The following is a 21,982-nucleotide window of genomic DNA, read 5'->3' as shown; positions in this document are numbered from 1 at the left end:
TTTGCACTATTTCACTCCATGGGAATACTTCATGTACCTTGCCTTACACAAGAGAAAAGCAGGGCTCTTCTCCTTAGTGCAGAATAATCACCCGGAGGGAGTTTGGTTGGTTTTTGGGACTCGCTGAAAATGTCCTTAGTCTGAAAAATCAAAACAAATGCAGCCAACACACCAAAGGACTGGTAAGCCTCAATATTCACTTCAGCTCCGGATGGTATTACCCCCTTCATGACCTGGCCTTTTTTTTATATTAAGCATTAAGCCGGATATCCGATCACCTTGGGGCCGGCATCCCTCACCATGCAGTGGCAAGAGGGGTGTCCCTATGCTCCGACTCCTTAGAGGCGGCATATTGGACTGTTTTTGTACCTTTTTTCCTCCCCAAAAAATTCACATGAAACAAAATTCGGGGTACCTAGGACGGTCAGTAACCTAGAGACCAACCAGGCAGCCCAAACAATAGATCCCTTATGTGTCACATGGGTACAACAGTTTTATAAACAAACTAAAATAGATTCTCCATCATCAGAAAGGAGAGGGGAGAAGAGAGATAAAGAGTAGGAGTACAGCAGGTAGGTAAAGAAAACAAAGAAGATGAGGGGTTGTTGTTGAAGGTTAAGAAGGCATATGGTCCAGCTCCCACCCCGGCCCATCTACGAGATGGGCCACCCATCAGGTGGATCCTGTGGGAGTTGACTGATGGCGCGCCTTGACCAGTCCTCCGAATGCGGGGTCGGCTAAGATAAGCAATGCGATATCTAAGCTTGAGGGAATCGCGGCTGTATTACGTACGTGTGCTTTCCAAGCTGCCCAAGTGAGATCAAAAGCACTGCGCTATTTTAACTGGCAGTTATGTGGTCATGCAACACTGTACCCAAATTAAATTTATAAAAGAATTTTCACACACATAGAGCTTTCTTTTGGTAGTACATGATCACCACTGCATTTTTTTTAAAATTATATAAATGAAAAAAGACTGCAAAATGTGAATAAAAACACAATATTTTTTACTTTCTGCTATTAAAATATATCCAATAAATCATCATAAATTTAGGCCTGAATGTATTCTTCTACATGTCTTTGGTAAAAAAAAAAAAAAAAAAATCACAATAAGTGTATAATTATTGGTTCGTGTGAAAGTTATAGCGTCGCATCTCAGGGAAGATGCTCCATGAGGCTTTCAGGTCCTCCTGCCGTCCCGAATGTCCACACTCTCTGGACCCAGGAATGATGAGCCCTGTCTGTCTACTTCTTCTACTTCTCCCCTTTCTTGTCTCATCTTACTTTTCTTTCCTACTTCGTATGAACCCAATGGGCACTTGCCAAGTTTCCTTGGGCTCGGATTCACTGGCTAAGCTACTTCCAGAACCCATTGCACATTCCATGTTTTTGGTTTGCCTGACTTCTCAGTATTATAAGCAATATCCAGTGACAGAACTGTGTGACAACTTAATTGGTTTCATTCAAGATCCACGTGTATTGCTATGTGTGCATTTTATGTCAGTTCGCTATTGGAATTTTACATGATGTCCAGTGATCGTTACTCTTTTCAATTTTTGTATTGTAAAATATAAACTTTTTAATAAAAATTGTCAATTATGAAAAAATGTTTTATTTTTTAATACTAATAATGGCGGTGATCAGCAAATTATAGTAGGACTGTGATAGTGCAGCAGGCAATCTGACACTGACGCTAGGTGGGAGTAAATGACACTGGAATCTCCAGTGACACTAATACAGTGATCAGTGCTAATAATATACACTGTCACTATACTAATGAATGGTAAAAAAAAAAAGGTTAACGCTGCGCTAAAACAATATAATAAATATTAACTATAGAATAGATGAATAGAAGCAGCTAGCACTGGAGTCTAATACAAAAACTCAGAAATACTAAAGTGCAAAAAAAAGGGCAGTGCTAATAAATGATACCAAGAGAAAACAAAGGCAGTTATCTCACCGCAATTCCTGTGAGTGAATAAACCAGTGATATTGAATTATATAAAAAATAAAAAATGTTTATAATTATATTATGAAAGTAATGGTGAAAAGATTCTTAGTTTTACATAGTAAGGCAGACACCATAAAAAATTAATGTTGACAATTACAAGTAATAAAAACCCAGAATACTATAAACAACACCTAGAAAGTAATAATTATATAAATTAATAATAAATAAAGAAAGTCCAATTCCGTGAGGAATATTAAAGTGCACAAAAAGAAAAAAAATTTATGAAGCAAGAGTCCACATAAAGTGCAAAAAACACAATCCAATTGCAGGTGAATGAAAACCAGATCCTCTATCCAAAGTAGTGACTGTATCCAGGGTACACACCACAAGTGAGTAATAATACCCCTTACCGACTCCAGATGACCACAGTAGAGTGGTCCCACCAAGCACAGGGAAGTTTTCAGGTATCCCCACCACCTAAAATGGCTTCTCTAGCAGCTCCCTTGATTGCCACAGCAAGCGTACCACAGCTCCAATAACCCCTCCATGGGTATCTCACATAGCATATAGGCTTGATGTACCGATACTGTTTCCCAAGATAGATCATGCAGCCAGGCTCCACAATGCAATCATTTTGCACTATACTAATGAACACTGGCTGGGAAAGGGTTAACATCTAGGGGCAATCAAAAGGTTAACTGTGTGCCTAATGGCCCGTACACACTATCTAAAAACCTGACGAAAAATACAAGTTTTCACGCGATCGTACGATAATCGGATCGTTAGTACAGAGCAGCCTTTTGAGCACGGTGTGCCGAAAAATGTTTCCAAAGAAATTGAGCGTGCCAATTTTATAACAAAAACATGTCAACTTAACAAAGTGAATGCTGTAAACTGCTTAAGTAGCGAGAAATCAACCTCCTGCACTCTCACGCCTCAGATCAGCCCCAATTCCTGCAACTCACAATAAGGGGGGGGGGGGAATGTATATCTCCATATACTGGGACTTTAAATGACACGCACAAGGAAGGGGAGGCAGTGCGTCTCCATCCCTATTCTAAATTCGAAAGACAAAACGAGTATGGGACGTTAAATAGTACAGTAATAATATACAATAGAATTCATAAAAATGTTGTAAAAAATGATTGAAATGTGAGGGATTGCATCCGCAATAGCTCAACGCGTTTCGTCGGTTGACCGACTCATCAGGAGCGAATATATAATGTCTGTAAATAATGAATAATAACAGGTGTTCTAAATTAATTAATCAATTCCTGCAACTCCACACTTCAGATCATTGTGTCCCTGCAAATCTGTTTTACCACTCTGACCCCCTGCACATCTGCCCCACCACTGTAACACCCTGTACATCTACCCCACCTCTGTACCCCCCTGCTCACCTGTCCCACCACTGTACCCCCCTGCTCATCTGCCACATCAATGTAACCCTTTTTCTCATTTGCCCCACCACTGTACCTCCTTGCACATCTGCTCCACCACCATAACCCCATGCTCTTCTGTCTCCCTACTGAATCACCTTCTCATCTGTCCTAACACTGAAGCCATCTGCTCATCTGCCCTACCACTGTAACCTGCTTTCTCATCTGCCCCACCAATGTATTTCCTGCACATCTGTCTCACCTCTGTACCCCCCTTCTCGCCTGCCCCACTGCTCTAACCCCCTGCTTTTCTGGCCTACCACTGACCTCACTTCTCTTCTGCTCCAACACTAAACCCCCCCTGCCTTTCCATCCCCCACTACTAAACCCCTTCTCATCTGCCCCAACACTGAATCCCCCTGATTTTATGTCCTGCCACTGTAACCCCCCTGCTCTTCTGTCCCGCTGCTGAGCCCCTTTCTCATCTCTTCCACTACTGTACCCCCTCCTGCACATCTACTCCTGCTCTTCTGTCCCACCTCTGACACCCTCCTGCTCATTTTTCCCACCGCTGTATCCTCCTGCTAATCTGCTCCACCAATGTTCCCTCTTCTCATCTATGATATGCAGAGTGGTGAAAGAAAGCAGAGATGAGACTATCTGTCCTGACACACTCATCCTGCTGATCCACATCTCACATCCAGCCCACGTGCCTGTATGTGATATATGTGATGTCACATACAAGCATCTGAAATAGATGTGCAATGATGAGCTCAGGTCAGGGCCATTTTCTGAAAGCAGTGGGCCTGTGTACAGGATCATAAGTTGGGCCCCCCACAGCTGAGAAAAACTGCTGCGCTTTGGCGCTAAAGGCAAAAGTTGGGTGCGATTTTTATTGCGCTGAATACTGGCTGTGGCCTAAAGGGACATAGAGTGCGGAGGTTCAGTAGTAAGTGACGCAAAGGTTCAGGAATAATTTCAACATTGAAATTCCTTCTTTCTGAGATTGGTAGTGGCAACCAAGCGAGTCACCTTCCTTCACATGGTGGACGGGGCTAGCAGGACTGTGATTGGCTTTAGCAGTGGCCAAGACAGTCCTCCTCCTGGAAACAGCGACTGCACCCAATCTCTTCCCCATCACAAAAGCTGAGGATCGCAGCTACAGCAAAGTTAGAGAACCAAACAATGTTTCCCATCTTTTACAATGTGTGGGGGCGCAGTGCCTCCCCATCAGTGCAGGGGCAGCGTGGGCTACTCTAAAATTGGAATACATTCGTGTCTCACTGACTTCCCTGTGCTGCTCCACTGATGGGGAGGGAGTCGAGTGCCGCAAAAGAGGCTTTGTGTGCCAATTCCGGCACCAGTGCCAGGGGTTGCCTACCCCTGTGCTACACTCAGGAGAAAATTTTGTACATTGTTTATCTACACTGACTGTATACTGTTACTTTTGTCAAAACTTTAATACACCTAAATAAAAGATTTCTGCTACACTGCTGTTTGACTTTACAGTGCCATACCTGGTGGGACACTGGACTGGATGTCATGTGTGGAAAAATTGCAACACCTGGGGAGTATCAAAGTGCCAATGTCGGAGTTGGGCTATCAATAAGGTAATGCTTTTCTTCTACAGGCTGTTCTTAGTTGACAGGTAAACCTGTGGTGACAGGGAAACTTTAAATCACTTTATAATACCCCTAACTTGTTATTTTTTACATCAAATACATTAGGGTCTATAAATTACTACACAAGTCACCTCTAAATGTTAATGGAATATCTGTTTATGACATCTGAATGGATTGCCTGAATTTACTCCCACCACAATTCAAACCCATTTCAAAAATTGTAAATATTAACTAGGCAGTGTACACATCTTCCTCAAACATGCAAGGGTGCATGTGTGGTTTTCCTGGAAGCCTGAGGGCCGGATTACACTTTACAGTAGTGGTCAGGTATATCTCGTAACCATATCTATTAATGTGAACTGTTGGCCTCACAGCAACCAATTGGCTTCCAACTGTCATTTTTTTTGTTGCATGTTTAAATTGTATGTAATGTCAAAACTCTTTCATTTGGATAGAGTAGGGAAGTGTTAAATCCCCTGTCAATTTATTTAATGTTGATTGGAAATTTCACTTAATTTTCTGTCCCAAAGATGTAATAGGAAGTGAGAGGTAATCTGCAATTCCTCTTGTGAACAGTTGTCGCCCCAAACAAGAGTTACCATTGGATGATGCACCCTCACCTCCCTATTCTACTGACAATTGTAAAATTTTAGGTTACCCTGGGGTTGATTTACTAAAACTGGAGTGTGCAGAATCTGGTGCAGCTGTGCTTGGTAGCCAGTCAGCTTTTTCAATTAAGCTTTGACAAAAAAAAAAACAGGATGAGTTTTTTGCACTCTCCAGTTTTAGTAAATCAACCCCCCTGTCTCAGTGACAATGGTTACCAGATCAAACTTCCTAGTGGTGCAAAAATGTGACCGGGGCTCTATTCCTTACATACTCTATTCAAAACAAAAGTTTTGGCTATGCATGCACTTTATCGAAGGGCGATGAAATGCATCACATGTATTTCGGCAAACATTCGTACCGTTCAAAATTGACTTGGAATTGACTTGCATGTCACATTTCCCAACACCGGGGATGCATATGATTGTTCTAGGCCGTTGACGCACAAGTAGAGAAGGAAGGATAAGAATGGCAGCCCTGTAGCATGTACTTTCTAATCCAAGTCCGCAAAGGTCGCTACCATATTTCTACCCTGATTACTTTTAAATAGATTGGCGATGGGTCCATGAAGTGAAAAAAAAAAAGTGACTTGTGCTGAGCTGTTATCTAAATTAGAAGTGTGTAATAATTGTGCATTTTTGGTATAAGTATGATACAAATTTGTAATATATTGTGCAACTCCAGCAATTTGATGTAAACTACAAAATACATTCAAATAAAATCAATTATGTTGCTATGCATGAATGAACAAAAAATATACATATAAACCATAATTATTATTTTTTTTTTTTTTTTTTTAGAATATAGTAAAAAATAGTAAGAAAATTATAATAAAGAGTCCATATACATAAAATCAATCTCTTTCGTGTTTTTTTATTTTCCGTCACTGATTTGAAGCAACCAACTAAAAAAACTAGAACAACTTCTTTTACTCCGCTGTTCAATAACCTGAATGAACCTTTACATTATTTAAAAAAATGTGCAACACAAAACACCTCCCTCATAATAAATTTGTATTTATTATGTACATAAATGTACTGTTGCAAAATGTACATAAAAACCCATTTCAATAAGGTTTATGTACAATAATGTACTGTTGCTATTGCAAATAATATCAATAAAGTGCAATATGGAGGGGCGTGGCCTGACTGGGCATGTGAGCAGAGGTGTTTTACGGAGCTCCCGCTGGTGATCCTGTGAACAATCCTTTCCCCGCCAATACCGCCACCGGAATCGGGTCGGATTTGCCGCACACCGTTGCCCAGACCCTCAGGGACCCCACCGCTGCTCCCAAGGCGGGCGTGATGACCCGCAAAAACTGGGGAGAAGCCACTGCATCGGCCGCTGCACACAGCCAAGATGGCGCCTGGCAGTCTCAGCCACAGAGCACACCACGAGGCCAGGACAAGAAATCTGCTCAGAGGGATAAGTCATCTAAGCCCCCGGCCAAAGATCAGCCCAGGGACATGCTATATTATGCACAGAAGTTTGCAGGCACACAAGACATGTCCCCGGAGGCTTCACTGCGCCCAGCCTCCATTACAGAGCAGGCCTCCCCTGATCATGCTGACAGGGAGGAAGATAGTGTGCCTATGGACTCTATTCCTGACCCCATGCCTGGTCTGCTCAGCGAACAGACAGAGGATGCACCCCAGCCCACACTAAGCGAGATTCTGCATGCAGTACAGAGAATGCACAGCCTCTGTGGATGATCTCAAGGAGAAATTTGGGGGGCTGAAAGAGACAGTGTCCTTGCTACACCATGATATTCAAAAGATCAGGGAGAGAACCACGGCGGTGGAGGGGAGGGTGAGTGATATGGAAGACCAACTGCCTCACCTGAATCGTGATGTGCGGATGGCAACCCAGAAAGCGCACCAGGCATTTGACAGAACAGACGACATTGAGAATCGCCTGAGACGCAACAATGTCCGGATTGTGGGGCTGCCGGAGAATGTGGAAGGTAGGGACCCCACTACGTTTACGGAAGACTGGCTGCAGGAAATTTTTGGCAAGGAGGCCTTCCCCCCCCTATACGCTGTGGAGCGGGCGCACAGAGTCCCGCCACAGCCCCTTCTGCCGGTCGGCCCCCTGAGAGCAATGTTAGCCAGGCTCCTGAACTATAGGGATCAGGAAATTGTGCTGCGGCTGGCCAGAGAGAAGGGTGCCGTGCAATACAAGGGCAACAGAATATCCTTCTATCCGGACTTCTCCGCTGAAGTGCAACGCAGAAGATCTAAGTTTGCGGACGTTAAAAAGCGCCTGCAGAGGCTGCAACTGAAATATGCTATGCTGTTCCCGGCGAAGCTCCGCGTCACTGCTATGGATCAGAACCATTTCTTTGAAAACGCACAAGACGCCACGAGATGGCTGGACCACAATGAGAACGTCATCCGCCACAGAGGAGAGGACTGAGTCCATGTTGTCTATCTAAAGATGGTACCTGAGGAACTGGCTCTGATCCACCTGAGATGTTTCCACACTGTTACCAAGGGGCCATTACTTGAAGATCAAAATAAAGGAAAAAAAACGCGCTCGACAACGGTGGGAAGTAAGAGAGGATAATAATAACAGTAGCTATGGCTAAATACTAGTTATATCATTAGGTTGCTGCCACCCACAAAAGAAAGAAACTCCAAAAGGAGTTTCCTCCAAGAAATAAAAACAATATGATAACCAGGGTAATTGGCGCTACCTACAAGTAAAACTCCTTATATGTATGTATATCAATATATAATTCCGAATATATCATGTATTCATCTAGAAGAATATATATATAATAGAAGGAGGCATAACCCCAAAAGACTACCAGTCTGCGATTTAAAATTTACAAGCTACTCAGAAGTCCCAAAAAACAACAAAGTTCCTACTAAAGATTAGTTCCTGGGGTTAACAAATAATTCCAATAAGCAAAAGAAAAGGAAAAAACGAAAACCAAACAACAAACTAGAAACCAAAAGAATTTTTTGTATCTGTATCGCTAAGAGACAGTATTCCCTAAAGTCGCATTAATGTCAAAGTGTGGTTTGAGTAGGCAAATTCCCAGTAAGAGGCGTATGTAAATGTGCTAGTGAATTTATAATCCCAAATATGCAAACTGTAAGTGTAAAACGCTAATGTAGATACATATGAAAGAATTTTTTGCCTAAAATCGCATTATCGCCAAGATGTGCAAAAAACCAAGTAGAAGGTGTATATAAATGTGCTTAATGAGATTAAAATACACACTACAAAATTCAAATTATACAACCTATACATGCAATGTGCTAATATAAGCATATATATATGAAAAAACAAAAATATTAATAATATATAGAAATTATATCAAAAATGTATATCAAAAAAGTGCAGGTGAAAAAACAAAGGACAAAGAAATGTGTACAAAAAAGAAGAAAAAAAATATATATATATAAAAAATATATATATATATAAAAAAGCAAAAGGTCTCTTGAATAAACAATAAATCACAAAATTAGTGTCCAAATTTCCAAAAAATCTCTTCAACAGTGCAATTACAGAAAGTTCAAAAGATGTGACTAAAGTGCTTCTCGTGCAATCTCCAACGTGACTTCTGTGTTCCCCCACAAGGTCCCCCACTCACCAGAAGAATACACCCCTGCAGGGGTAATTCGCCTTGGAATCAAAGTCTGCCGATAACCAGCTCTTCATTCGCATCCAGAGAGAGTTTTTTCAGTCCCTGCTGATGTCCAGCTCCTCAATCGCAACCAAGGGGGAGATTTCCTCATAGGAAAAAAATTGTAGTCTCCATAGTGTGATTTGTATAAAAAATCAATTTATTGCCACAAAAATATAAACAAATAAAAACATAAAAAATGATAAAATGGAAAAAACAATTCTCATATGTTGAGACAAGATGTGGAACCACAGTCCATTAAAAAAACCTTTCAGCCTCCATATATAAATGATAACGTTCCAGGAAAAAAGAAAAAAACCTAGAACAGGGCTGAGAGAAAGGTAATAACCATACGCTAATGGCACTTTATCCCAGATAACACAAAGGACTAGACACCAAAAAATAATAATAATGTCCCAGGATATAACCTGTTGTTTAGAGTCACTCCAGTGTTTGTAAGTCCCCTAGGGATAGAGCCCTTCTAGCGCGAAAAAATAATCCGAACGTGGAAGCCGCCCGGTGGACACGCAGCTACGGCTTGCACTCCAACTGCGCTCCAACGAACGGAACTGACGTAATAGGCGTAACTCCGTCGAACGCGTTTCGTCATTGACGTCTTCAGCGGCGGTGTCACGCTAAAACGTCTTGCAACTCAAATAGGAAAAAGGACCCGATCGAGCAGAATCTGATTGGCCAACGTTCGTAATTGACACCCAAACAGCCACCAATGGGCTATACCCTGTGTCTAAAGGAGTGACAATCACCGTATCCAATCCGCATGTAGTTATCGCCCAGTTCCCAGCCAGAAGGCGAGGGGAGGATATCCGAAAAAAAAGGAAAATTTCAAAACTCAATTTATAGTAAAAAATCGATAAATTTGAGACCCATCTATTGTCCGCCTATTGGGTACACGGCACATAAGGGTGATCTATCCCAAAGGGAACTCAAAAAGACTGTATACATGATGACAATACTTATATGTTAAAAACATTAATAACATCGATGACCCTTATCACAAGTTATCATAAACCAAAATATGAAAATGAGTATTTATACAAATAAAAATTGGGGAAAACCAGAAATAGGTCACTACTGACTGAGATGGCTGAATGCAGTAGATTTCATTAACAGAAGAAAAAGGAAAAGGGAAAAAGGAATCATCCTCTTTATTTCATTGCAATCCAGCTATTACCTGGTAAAAATGCTCATATCAATCTAGTCTATCTATCAATCTAGTAAAAGTTTTCATCTCTCCACAGCGTTATATAGTGGGCTGTAAGGAAAACGACCAGGACTAGAAATGGTATATCATATCCAAAAAATATATATAATAATAAAAATAAATGTAAATATAAATTAACCCCTTTCTAATGGATCCGCATTTAAATGTATCAAAAGGGGGGAGAGCCAAATCGTGTCCATATGTCTCAGAGTTGGCATATGTGATCAACAATCAGCAACATTTAGGATAATCCCAAATGGATATAAAACCCTCAGAATAAGTCGATATATACAAGAAGGAACGTTGTCTTATAATATTACATAATAAAGAAGAGAATAGAGAAAAAATGCAATAGTGCCAAACACCATTCTACTAACTTAATATCGATGAATATATAGATTCCAATCTACAACAGATTGGTAAGTAACATACATCTCCTAAAAGACAACGATCAAGAGACCATCAAAGAAGAGAGATTTATGGATCAGCTATGAAACAGTTTAGGTCTATATCCAGGTTGAGGCCCCGTGGCGCAAGAGATCCCAACCTGTATATCCATGCAGTTTCATTCTGCGAGATGAGGGTGGTCTTATTCCCTCCCCTCCAGTTATCTTTAATGCAATCAATCCCATAGAAGATTAATCCAGAAGGATCTCTTCTGTGGAATTCGTCAAAATGGCGGGAAAGGTTATGGTTTGGGAACCCTTTTTTTATATTGTTAATATGTTCCCTAATCCTAACAAATAAAGGACGTGTGGTCCTGCCCACATACTGTAAATTGCACGGGCACTCTATAACGTATGTTACATGCGTACTCCGGCAAGTAATTAGTTCCTTTATTTTATATTCTTTATGGTCTGTTTTTGCCCTAAACGTTTCTTTCTTTCTTGGCTGTTTCTTGCTAACTTTACATGGGAGGCATTTCTGGCACCTATAAAATCCCTTCAGGTCATTAAAGATTTTGATTTGTTTTGGTGGATCAATGGCGTTGTGTACTAGAAGGGAGCGTAAGGTGGGGGCCTTTCTGTACACAAAACAGGGCTTTTTAGGGAGGACCTTAGATAGCACTTTATCTTCTTGAAGTATAGGCCAATACTTTTTGATAATTTTTTCAAAGTCCCTATATTGAGAGTTGAAACCAGTAATAAAAGCCAGTTCCATCTTTCTATCTTTTTTATCCTGTTTCTCCAATAACGACTTCCTCTCCAAATTCCCAATATTCTTTTTTAATTGGAGTAGTGGTTCCGGCCTGTATCCTTTTTCTTAGAATCTCTCTAGAATCATATCTGCTTGAAGATGATAATCTTCTGCTGAGTGGCAGTTTCTCCTCAGTCTTAACAGCTGACCCTTCGGAATGTTACTTTTCCACTTAGGGTGGTGACAGCTCGTGGTCGGGATATAGCTGTTTCTGTCAGTTGTTTTGAAGAATGTCTTGGTACTAAAAACTCCATCTATTTTTGAGATTTGGAGATCCAGGTAGTCAATACTATGTTCGCTGTATTTACCAGTGAAGGTTAGACCATAGATGTTGTTGTTAAGATTGTTCAAAAATATTTCAAGGTCTGTTGGGGTACCGTCCCATAATAAAATGAGGTCATCTATATATCTACGGTAGAACCTCACCTGGGGTATATTGCTACCATAGACATATTCCTCCTCCCACATGTTCATCATGAGATTGGCCACACTAGGGGCATAACGAGCCCCCATGGCTACTCCCTTGGTCTGAACATAGTATTTCTGATCATACCAAAAATAATTACAACACATTGCCAACTCTAATCCCTCAATGATATATTCTATTTGTTCTTGTCGCATATCTGTGTTCTCATATAGTGCCTTTTCAACTCCAATTAGGCCGTCACGCTGCACTATACTTGTGTACAGTGAATTTACGTCGATGGTTACTATCAGAAGTCCCTCAACGTCTACTATATCTTGAAGTTCTTTTAAAAGTTGTGTACTATCCATTAAATAGGATCTCCCTTTTTGTACCAGGGGTTTCAAGAATTTATCAAGATATTCCCCTAGACGCGAGAAAATGGAATTCATTCCACTAATTATAGGCCTACCTGGGGGCTTATCAAGCATCTTGTGAATTTTCGGCAAATAATACATCACTGGGGTTTTTGTCGAATTTGAGATTAGATATTCTGCTTCATTTTCATTTAAAATTCCCATTTCTTTCCCTTTTTTCACAAAAGTTGCTAGTTTCTTCCCATATTCACGTTTAGGGTTTCCCTTCAACTTTTTATAGGTGTCTTCAACGCTTAACAGTCTTTCCATCTCCTCTATGTAGTCAGACTTGTTCAGAATTACCAGGCCCCCCCCTTTGTCAGCAGGTCTAATAATTACATTTTTCTTCTCTCCTAGTGCCTTGATAGTTTTCCAAATGTTCGTAGTTCTCTTATAATTCGTTCTCTCCATTTTTCTTAAATCTCCTTCCACCATCTTGCTAAATGCCCCTAAACATTGATTTCCTGGTGTGTTAGGGTTGAACGTAGATTTATTTTTCAGATCGGTTTGTACATATAAAGATTCTTTTTTACTCTCTCCTCCTGCATTCATAGCAAAATGTTTTTTAATATTCAACTTCCTCATGAATTTCTTCAGATCAATAAAAGTCTCAAACTTATCTAGTGTTTTATCAGGCGCAAATTTTAAACCTAAGTCCAAAATCCTCAATTCATCATCCTCAAACTTTATATTGCTCAAATTGTAGATTCCTTTACCAATTAGGTTCTTCTTCTTTTGTTTCTTCTTTCCTCCTCTACTTCCCCTTGTCCGTTTTCTCCTTCCCTGTGTCTCCACCTGATGGTTCCATCTCTTTCTGTATTGTTCGCCCATGGTGTCTCTAAAGGGCGTGGATCCATGTGATCTGGGTGTTGTTCCTCTCTGTTCATTGTCCCATACAAAGCTCCCTGGGGTCCACCCCTGTTGTCTACTGGTCCTCTCCATCTTGGATTCCTGTAGGGTGGTCTGGCACCCCATCTTCCTGGGGGTCTTACTTGAAGATCGTTATCAGCGAACTTAACTCCATCCACTGTTTGCTTTCGACGGTGACGAGTCACACTTTCGGCCGGAATGCAGTTTTGCATCCGCCCTCTACAACTACAGTTGAAGTTGAGATGTGAACGAGAATATGTGAGCCCTGCCGACAAGTTGGAGGCCTGCAAGGGCCACCCCTCTGTTGTCGGGGTAATTGTTCATCCTGCCCGTTTGGCAGGAGCGAGATTACAAGTTGATCAGTTTATCTATGGTTGCTGCTTTGTCGGCTTGGCTTCGCAGCTGAGTTACAAGGCTTTTTGCCGCTTTGCATCGCATATCCAGTGCACAGGAAATATCATTTCTGCTACCAGGGGCTTGACGCTTCTTTTACCTGTCCCTCATGCCCGTTCAAGATGTGCAGGCCCTGCTCATGCGGGAGTGGCGCCTGCAGGCTCGGGAACTCCCAGTAAGTACAGTAGATTACACCCGCACGGACTATGTTCACTACGCCCATAGTGACTTGGAACGTTTGGGGGGTAAATGATCCGTTGAAAAGGACCATGATTTCCACGGGGTTACGAAAATTTCACCCGGCCATTATAGGCCTTCAGGAGACACATCTGCAGGGGGACAATGTGAAGTTTCTACAATATGCGTGGGTTGGGAAGGCATATCATTCCACTCACACCTCGTTCTGTCGGGGGGTGAGTATTCTGATACACAGGGCATTGGCCTACCAGGAACTGGACTCCCTCATAGATGTATCTGGCAGATTTGTATTTCTGTACTGTAGAATCTATGCATTTACTCTGATTGTTGCTTTTGTGTATATACCCCCCCCCCCCCCCCGTTCTCGTGGGAAGTGCTTCAACTGTTCTTATCGTACCTGGCCAATAAACAGGATATTAATCATGGGGGACTTTAACTGCTGCCTGGACCCCAAACTGGACAGACATCCCCCAGTGGCACCCCCTGGGGGTGGCCGGGGCACTGCCCTTAGTAGATTAATGACAGAAGTGGGGTGGGCTGATATATGATGGATTCGTAACCCAGACTGTAGGCAGTTCTCATGTTTTTCCAAAACACACGGATCCCTATCCCGTATAGACTTATGTGTGGGCACCCCCAATATTGTTGGGTGCACCTCGGGGTGGAATACTTCCCTCGGGGTGTGTCGGATCACTCCCCCCCTGGCCTTATGGCTAATTTCTCAACCCCCCAGTGCACTGCCCAGGGCCCCATGGAAGCTGAATACCTTTTGGCTGAAGCTGTTCCCCTCACCGGACAGGATATCGTCCCAAATTCAGAGTTTCTTCCAGACGAACCGGCACCACCCCAATGCCCTTTTGACGTGGGGAACCTTTAAGGCTTACATGCAGGGTGTATTTCTCCATGAGATACACTTGGTAAAGCAGAACTCTGCGGCATTGCTAGAGCAAGCGGGAAACTTGGTGAAACGGTTTGAAATAGCATTTGTAACGGGACCTACTGACTCGGCTAGGGAGGCATCGATGGCGGCCCAGGACTCCCTGGACCGCTTGAGATCCTCCACTGCGGAGAGTAAGAGATTTTTCACAAAACTGGCATTCTATGAGGAGGGGGAGAAGACGGGGAGAAGACGGGGCGCCTACTCGCCAAGATCGCAAAAGCACAACAGTTGTCTCCGGCCATAGGGGCCATACGAACCAAAAATGGCAAGGTGGTCAATTCACAAGAGGTCATTATATACGAGCTGGCTGACTTCTACAGGGACCTGTATAGGTCGAGGGAAACCTACACAGATGACGATCTAAACTCGTATTTGGCCACTATAAATTTACCCAGGCTCTCGGAAGAGGCCATAAGCCAACTTGAAGCCCCGATAACACTAGAAGAACTGATGGCGGCCGCCATCTCCTTCCCCACCTGCAAGGCGCCTGGGGCGGACGGTATTCCCATGGAGGTATACACACAATACGGGGAGGATATTTTGCCTGAATTATTAAAGGTGTTTAATGCATGCATGGAGGAAGGTGCTCTACCTGAATCTATGACAAAGGCCAATATTGTTTTACTGCTTAAACCAGGGAAGGATCCAGTAGACCCGGGGTCATACAGACCAATATCATTGTTACAGAGTGATGTAAAGATCCTGGCCAAGGTCATGGCACTCCGGGTCAACGGGATAGTGTCCACTATTATCCACCAAGATCAGGCTGGCTTTATGCCGCAAAAATCCACAGCAACGAAACCTTAAACATGCAGCTGCAGGCGGATAATGGGGAGAGTAGGGCACTTCTGTCCCTTGACGCCAATAAGGCATTTGACAGCATAGAAACCAGAAAAATACAGCGCTGTTCCTATGTGAAATTAGTGTGAAATAATAAAACAATTGTGACAAGAAATTGTGAAAATATACTATAAATGCAGCAGCAGCTTTAAACGTGAGATACCCACAATTCAAATAATTTTTTTTCCCCAGATAAGCTGCGCTATACTGATAAATGCTATGTGAAACAAATAAATAAATAAAAGATGAAACAGAAATTTGACAGAATGCAGACAGAAAAATGCATATACTAGTGTTCAAATATTAGTCCATCTTCCCATCAACAAAAGATTCTGCTTGTAATCTCCAACGTGTTTGAACACACCACACCGATATAGGAAAAGTGTCATCGGAGTTTGCAGAAAAAAAGGCTTCCACCACCAACACTGCTGCCGCTTACCAGCTAAACTGATCCCATCTCAGAGACCAGATATCGCCAATATTAAAACACTTCCTCTGAGCCTGGACTGCATGGAGGATGTATCCCTTTTGAGCGCTTGGTTCAAGTAGTTAGAAGAATCCTACGGCCACACCGCTCAGTGCCCAGCACATATAATAACGAGAGGAAGATGGACTAATATTTGAACACTAGTATATGCATTTTTCTGTCTGCATTCTGTCAAATTTTTGTTTCATCTTTTATTTATTTATTTGTTTCACATAGCATTTATGGGATCAGTATAGCGCAGCTTATCTGGGGGAAAAAAAATATTTGACAGCATAGGCTGGAGGTATCTCTGCGCAAATTTGGTTTCGGGCAGTGGTTCGTGGCCTGGTTAAACTATTGTACGCCTCCCCGAAGGCCAATATTAGGATGGCATATAAGATGTCTGACGATTTCGTTTTGGGCAGGGGGACGAGGCAGGGGTGCCCGCTGTCCCCTTTGCCTTTCGCGATTGCAGTAGAACCACTTGCGGCACTCATAAGAGACAGTGTAGGAATTCAGGGATTTCAGTATGGGGTCGTTCATGAGAAGATCATGCTATATGCGGATGACGTGTTACTTTTCTTGGCCGACCCCAGCCAGTCCCTGCCAGAAGTAATGACCATAATAGAACAGTTTGGTGGGTTCTCCGGCTTGACCATCAACTGGTCTAAGTCGGCTATGTTGATGTTGGCTGAAGGGGATGTAACAGTCCCTGAGTCCTGTCCTGTGCCAGTAGTAACCAGTTTTAGGTATTTGGGGGTACAAATTACGGCCAATGTAGGGGATTACTGCTCAGTAAACATATGCCCGCTGCTGTCGAGATTCCGGGATAGGATAAATACATGGGATACCCTTAGGATGTCACTGGCTGGGAAAGCCAATCTCATAAAAATGATTTTAATGCCCCAACTGCTCTACTTTCTCCACAACTCACCGGTCGTAATACATTTAAAAATCTTCAGAGTGGTAAATACGTTATTTCGGAAGCTGCTGTGGAATGCAAAGCCCCCTAGGATTAAGTTGGAACAGCTGCAGCGATCTAAGGACAGCGGAAGGTTGGCGGTACCCAACCCTTGGCTGTATTATATTGCGGCCCAGTTGCAGCACCTGGTAGGCTCCATGTCACATGCACCGATTGGCTCATCGGCCAGGCTGCTGCTTCACACGTGTGGGGCGGAGACCATCCCTATGGAACTGGAGGCTCAGATGTTCAAGAGCTCCAACAAACAGACCCCTACGTTGTCCATGATACAAAAAGTTTGGAATAAGAGTAGACAGCTTCAGGGGGTACAGGGATTCACCGACTATAGCCCTATATGGGGTAACCACACCTATGTAAAACTCGCTAAAATACAGCCTGACCACAGATGGAGTGCCCATAGTGTGACAATGCTGTCCCATATATTTAAAGATGGTAAGCTTCTGTCCTTTGCAGATATGCGGAATATATTTAACCTTACTGAGGCCATGATCTTCCCCTATTTGCAGCTGCAGGACGTGGTGGCCGCGCAGGGAGACTCAGGAGAATGGGTGCTGTCGCCTACCCCGGTGTACCATGCATTGCACTCTGCGGAAGGCACGAAGAGAATAATATCACAATGTTACCAGGTACCTGCGTGATCACCCGTGCAAAGCACTGCCACTTTGGGAAAGGGATGTAGGTCAACTCGTGGGAGAGCAATGGGATGAGGCCATACAAGCTATCACCTTCATCCTTGAATGCAGCGCAAAAATTATCCCAGCTTTATATTATACTGAGAGCACATTACACACCTGTTAGGCTCTGCAGGATGGGCAGGCTAGATGGCCCCTTGTGCGGTAGGTGCAGACAACATGAGGGGGATCTTGTCCACCTCTTGTGGCGCTGCCTGAAGCTCCACAGGTATTGGAAGGAGGTAATGGACATGATCAATATGGTGTTTCAAACGCAGATACCTACGGATCCCATATGATGTATTTTAGGGGTCCTGGAGAATGTGGTCTCCGAGGAGCCGATCAGGGTGGCAGTCTCCAGGGCGCTATTCCAGGCTAGAAAACTTATTTTGCTGGGCTGGAAATCGGCAGAGCCCCCTGTAGCGGCGACCTGGATAACACATATGGGCAGAACCCTCATTATGGAAAAATATATTTATCAAAACAGGGGGTGCCCGGGAAGGTTTGAGCGCCTATGGTCACAATGACTGGACACACCTGGGCTGAGCCCAAATTAGCTTATAATGTCAAGAATACTACAAGGTCTATAAAAACGGAATGCTTAGGCCAGACAGGACAAGCAGACTGGGGAGACCCTGTGCGAACTGGGAACAGAAGGAGGGAATCATGTGCTGATGTAATGCCGGTATGTACATTGACGAATGAAAACTGTTTAATTGTAACTGTGCACTGGAAATTGCTGTATACTTATGAATCCAATAAAAACCTTTTTGATTTAAAAAAAAAGTGCAATATAAAGTCTATATGCAAATATTCAGTACATTGCTGCATTCATCTTTCCATCGATCCCGACTAGTCTCCCTGTTCCTGCCGCTGGAAAACATCCCCACAGGATGATGCTGCCACCAGCATTCTTCACTGTAGAGAAGGTATTGGCCAGCTGATAAATGGTGCCTGGTTTCCCCCATACATGATCCTTGCCATTCAGGCCAAAGAGTTCAATCTTTGTTTCATCAGACCAGAGAATTTTGTGTCTCATGGTCTGAGAGTCCTTCAGGTGCCTTTTGGCAAACTCCAGACGGGCTGTCATGTGCGTTTTACTGAGGAGTGGCTTCCATCTTGCCACTCTACCATACAGGCCTGATTGGTGGAGCGCTGCAGAGATGGTTGTTCTTCTGGAAGGTTCTCCTCTCCACAGAGAAATGCTGGATCTCTGTCAGAGTGACCATCGGGTTCTTGGTCACATCCCTGACTAAGGCCCTTCTCCCCCCATCGCTCAGTTTGGCCGGGTGGCCCGCGCTAGGAAGAGTCTTGGTGGTTCCAAATGTCTTCTATTTATGGATGATGGAGGCCACTGTGCTCATTAGGACCTTCAATGCTGCAGAAATAGTTTTGTACCCTTCCTCACATCTGTGCCTCAATACAATCCTGTCTCGGAGGTCTACAGACAATTTCTTGTACTTAATGGCTTGGTTTGTGCTCTGACATGCACTGTTAACTGTGGGACCTTATATAGACAGGTGTGTGCCTTTCCAAATCATGCCCAATCAACTGAATTTACCACAGGTGAACTCCAATCAAGTTGTGTGGTTTTCTTGGGCTTACCGTTTACCTCCTCCGCCTTGTAAGAGCCGGTTCACACAGGGGCGACTCAGATCCGACTTCAGGTCGCCCCTAGTCGCCCCTAGTCGCCTCAGGTCGGACAACATATAAAAATCAATGTAAGTGAATGAGAGCCGTCTTAATGCATGCTACTGAAGTCGCTCCGACTTCAGAAAAGGTTCCTGTACTACTTCAATACGACTTGTAGGCGACCGGTAACCGTTGATTTCAATGGAGGTCGCCTACAAGTCGGATCTCCGTCTATACGGAGGCGACTCTCACGGAATTATCAGCTCTCAAGAGGGAACTCCACGCCAAATTTATGAAAAAAAATTGGCGTGGGTTCCCCCTCCGAGAGCATACCAGGCCCTTAGGTCTGGTATGGAATTTAAGGGGAACCCCCTATGCCGAAAAAACGGCATGGGGTTCCCCCCCAGATCCATACCAGACCCTTATCCGAGCGCGCTACCCGGCCGGCCAGGAAAGGGGGTGGGGACGAGCGAGCGCCCCCCCCCCCCCTCCTGAGCCGTACCAGGCCGCGGCCCCCCCCACCCCAAAGCACCTTGTCCCCATGTTGATGAGGACCCCTACCCATTCACCTGTGAAAAAAAGTAAAAATAAAACACAACACACAAGGGTTAAAATAGTTTATTGCACAGCTCCGGGGGGTCTTCTGTCCGTCTTCGGGGGTCTTTTCGCCAGACTCCTCCGCTATCTTCTGCTAGCTCTTTTGCTGGCAGACCCCCGAAGTCGGAAGAAGAGGGCGGCGGCGAAGAAGAAAGCCGGGCTCCTCCACTAGCAAAAGAGCTAGCAGAAGATAGCGGTGGAGTCTGGCGAGAAGACCCCCGAAGACGGACAGAAGACCCCCGTAGCTGTGCAATAAACTATTTTAACCCTTGTGTCTTGTGTTTTATTTTTACTTTTTTTTCACAGGTGAATGGGTAGGGGTACATTGTACCCCATACTCATTTACATAGGGTGGGGGGCCGGTATCCAGGGGCCCCCTTATTAAAGGGGGATCCCGGATTCCGATAAGCCCCCCGCCCGCAGACCCCGACAACCAACGGCCAGGGTTGTCGGGAAGAGTCCCTTGTCCTCATCAACATGGGGACAAGGTGCTTTGGGGGTGGGGGGGCCGCGCGGCCCCCTCTTCCCCAATGCACCCTCCCATGTTGAGGGCATACGGCCTGGTACAGCTCAGGAGGTGGGGGCGCTAGCTCGTCCCCACCCCCTTTCCTGGCCGGCCGGGTAGCATGCTTGGATAAGGGTCTGGTATGGATCTGGGGGGAACCCCACGCAGTTTTTTCGGTGTAGGGGGTTCCCCTTAGAACCCATACCAGACCTAAGGGCCTGGTATGCTCTCGGAGGGGGAACCCATGCCATTTTTTTTTTAAATTTGGCGTGGAGTTCCCCCTTCAGAGCTCATTCTCCGATTGGCCACGGCAAAAGTCGCCTGGCCTGGGGCAACTTAAGGTCGTGTTGTAAGTCGCCCCAGGTCGTGTCTAAGTCGTGTTCAAGTCGTCTCCAAGTTGCCTCACAAAGTCGTCCTGGAAGTTGTGTCGCCCCTGTGTGAACTGGCTCTAACTCATCGTTCTTGTCTAGTGGTTCCTGAGGTTGATGGCCCAATAACTGTAGAGACCAACACCTGAATTCCTTTAGGAATTTTTATTTGCTTAAAACGTTGAACAGAAACACAGTCTCTCAGTTGGGAATAGAGGGTATAGGTATGGAAGCTCAGGCACTTTGTAACTGCTGACACTTCAAAATAACAAACTTATAAATGTCTCTCTCTAGGTAATCCAGGGAGTAGCCACTCACAACTGGTTATTTCCACTGTCGGATAAATCCTGGTTTATGGACTTAGCAGTCGACAAATGACTGAAAATTAGCAAAGTCTCTGCCACAGACTTGGTTGCAAACTTTTAGATGAACACAGAAAGTCTCTCACAGGAACTTAGTTGTAACAGAAGGATGAAAATAGGAACCTTCTCACGGCACCAGTATCTTGCAGCCAGTCCGGCGCTACCGTAAGAAATGTGGATTAAATTAGTGTCCATACAGCTCAGCATCAAGGCTCTTACCGAGCAGCCAGCCTCGTGCGTGAGCCTCTTCCGAAGAGTCCTCCCCCGGGTTGCATGACAAGTTGCTGGGCCTCTCCATAACCCGAGACAGCACCGGACCACTTTAGAATCCTCCTTCCAGTTACTTTGCCTCGGACTAGCCAGTTCCGAGACTCGGAAATGGATGGATCTGCCCCCCAGGCCATGAGGGCCTCTTGGAGCTGGTCAGGAGGACCAGGACCATGGAGTCAGAACATACTTCTGGACCGGAAACCAGAACCACGTGACTTCAGCACCTTAAGTACCCTCTCCCGGAATACACAGCGAGGCACCGCACCCACTGATTGGCTCAGAGAGAGAGATTGGTACCCAATGCTTCCAACCAGACTGCGTTCCAATGCCTGTCAAAGGTTCTACCTACACCTATGACCAGGCAGAACATTAGTACGGCCCAGCCAAACTGATGCCAAAACCACAATTTAGAGCGATTAACCCCAAGAATCAACTATAGTCTTGGAAAAAAAAAATTA

Source organism: Lithobates pipiens, unplaced genomic scaffold (assembly GCF_037356315.1).
Source record: "Lithobates pipiens isolate NorthernLeopardFrog02 unplaced genomic scaffold, aLitPip1_a1.2 Scaffold_10, whole genome shotgun sequence".
Classification (NCBI taxonomy): Eukaryota; Metazoa; Chordata; class Amphibia; order Anura; family Ranidae; genus Lithobates; species Lithobates pipiens.
The sequence above is the reverse complement of the archived record's forward strand: the minus strand, read 5'-3'. Positions refer to the sequence as shown.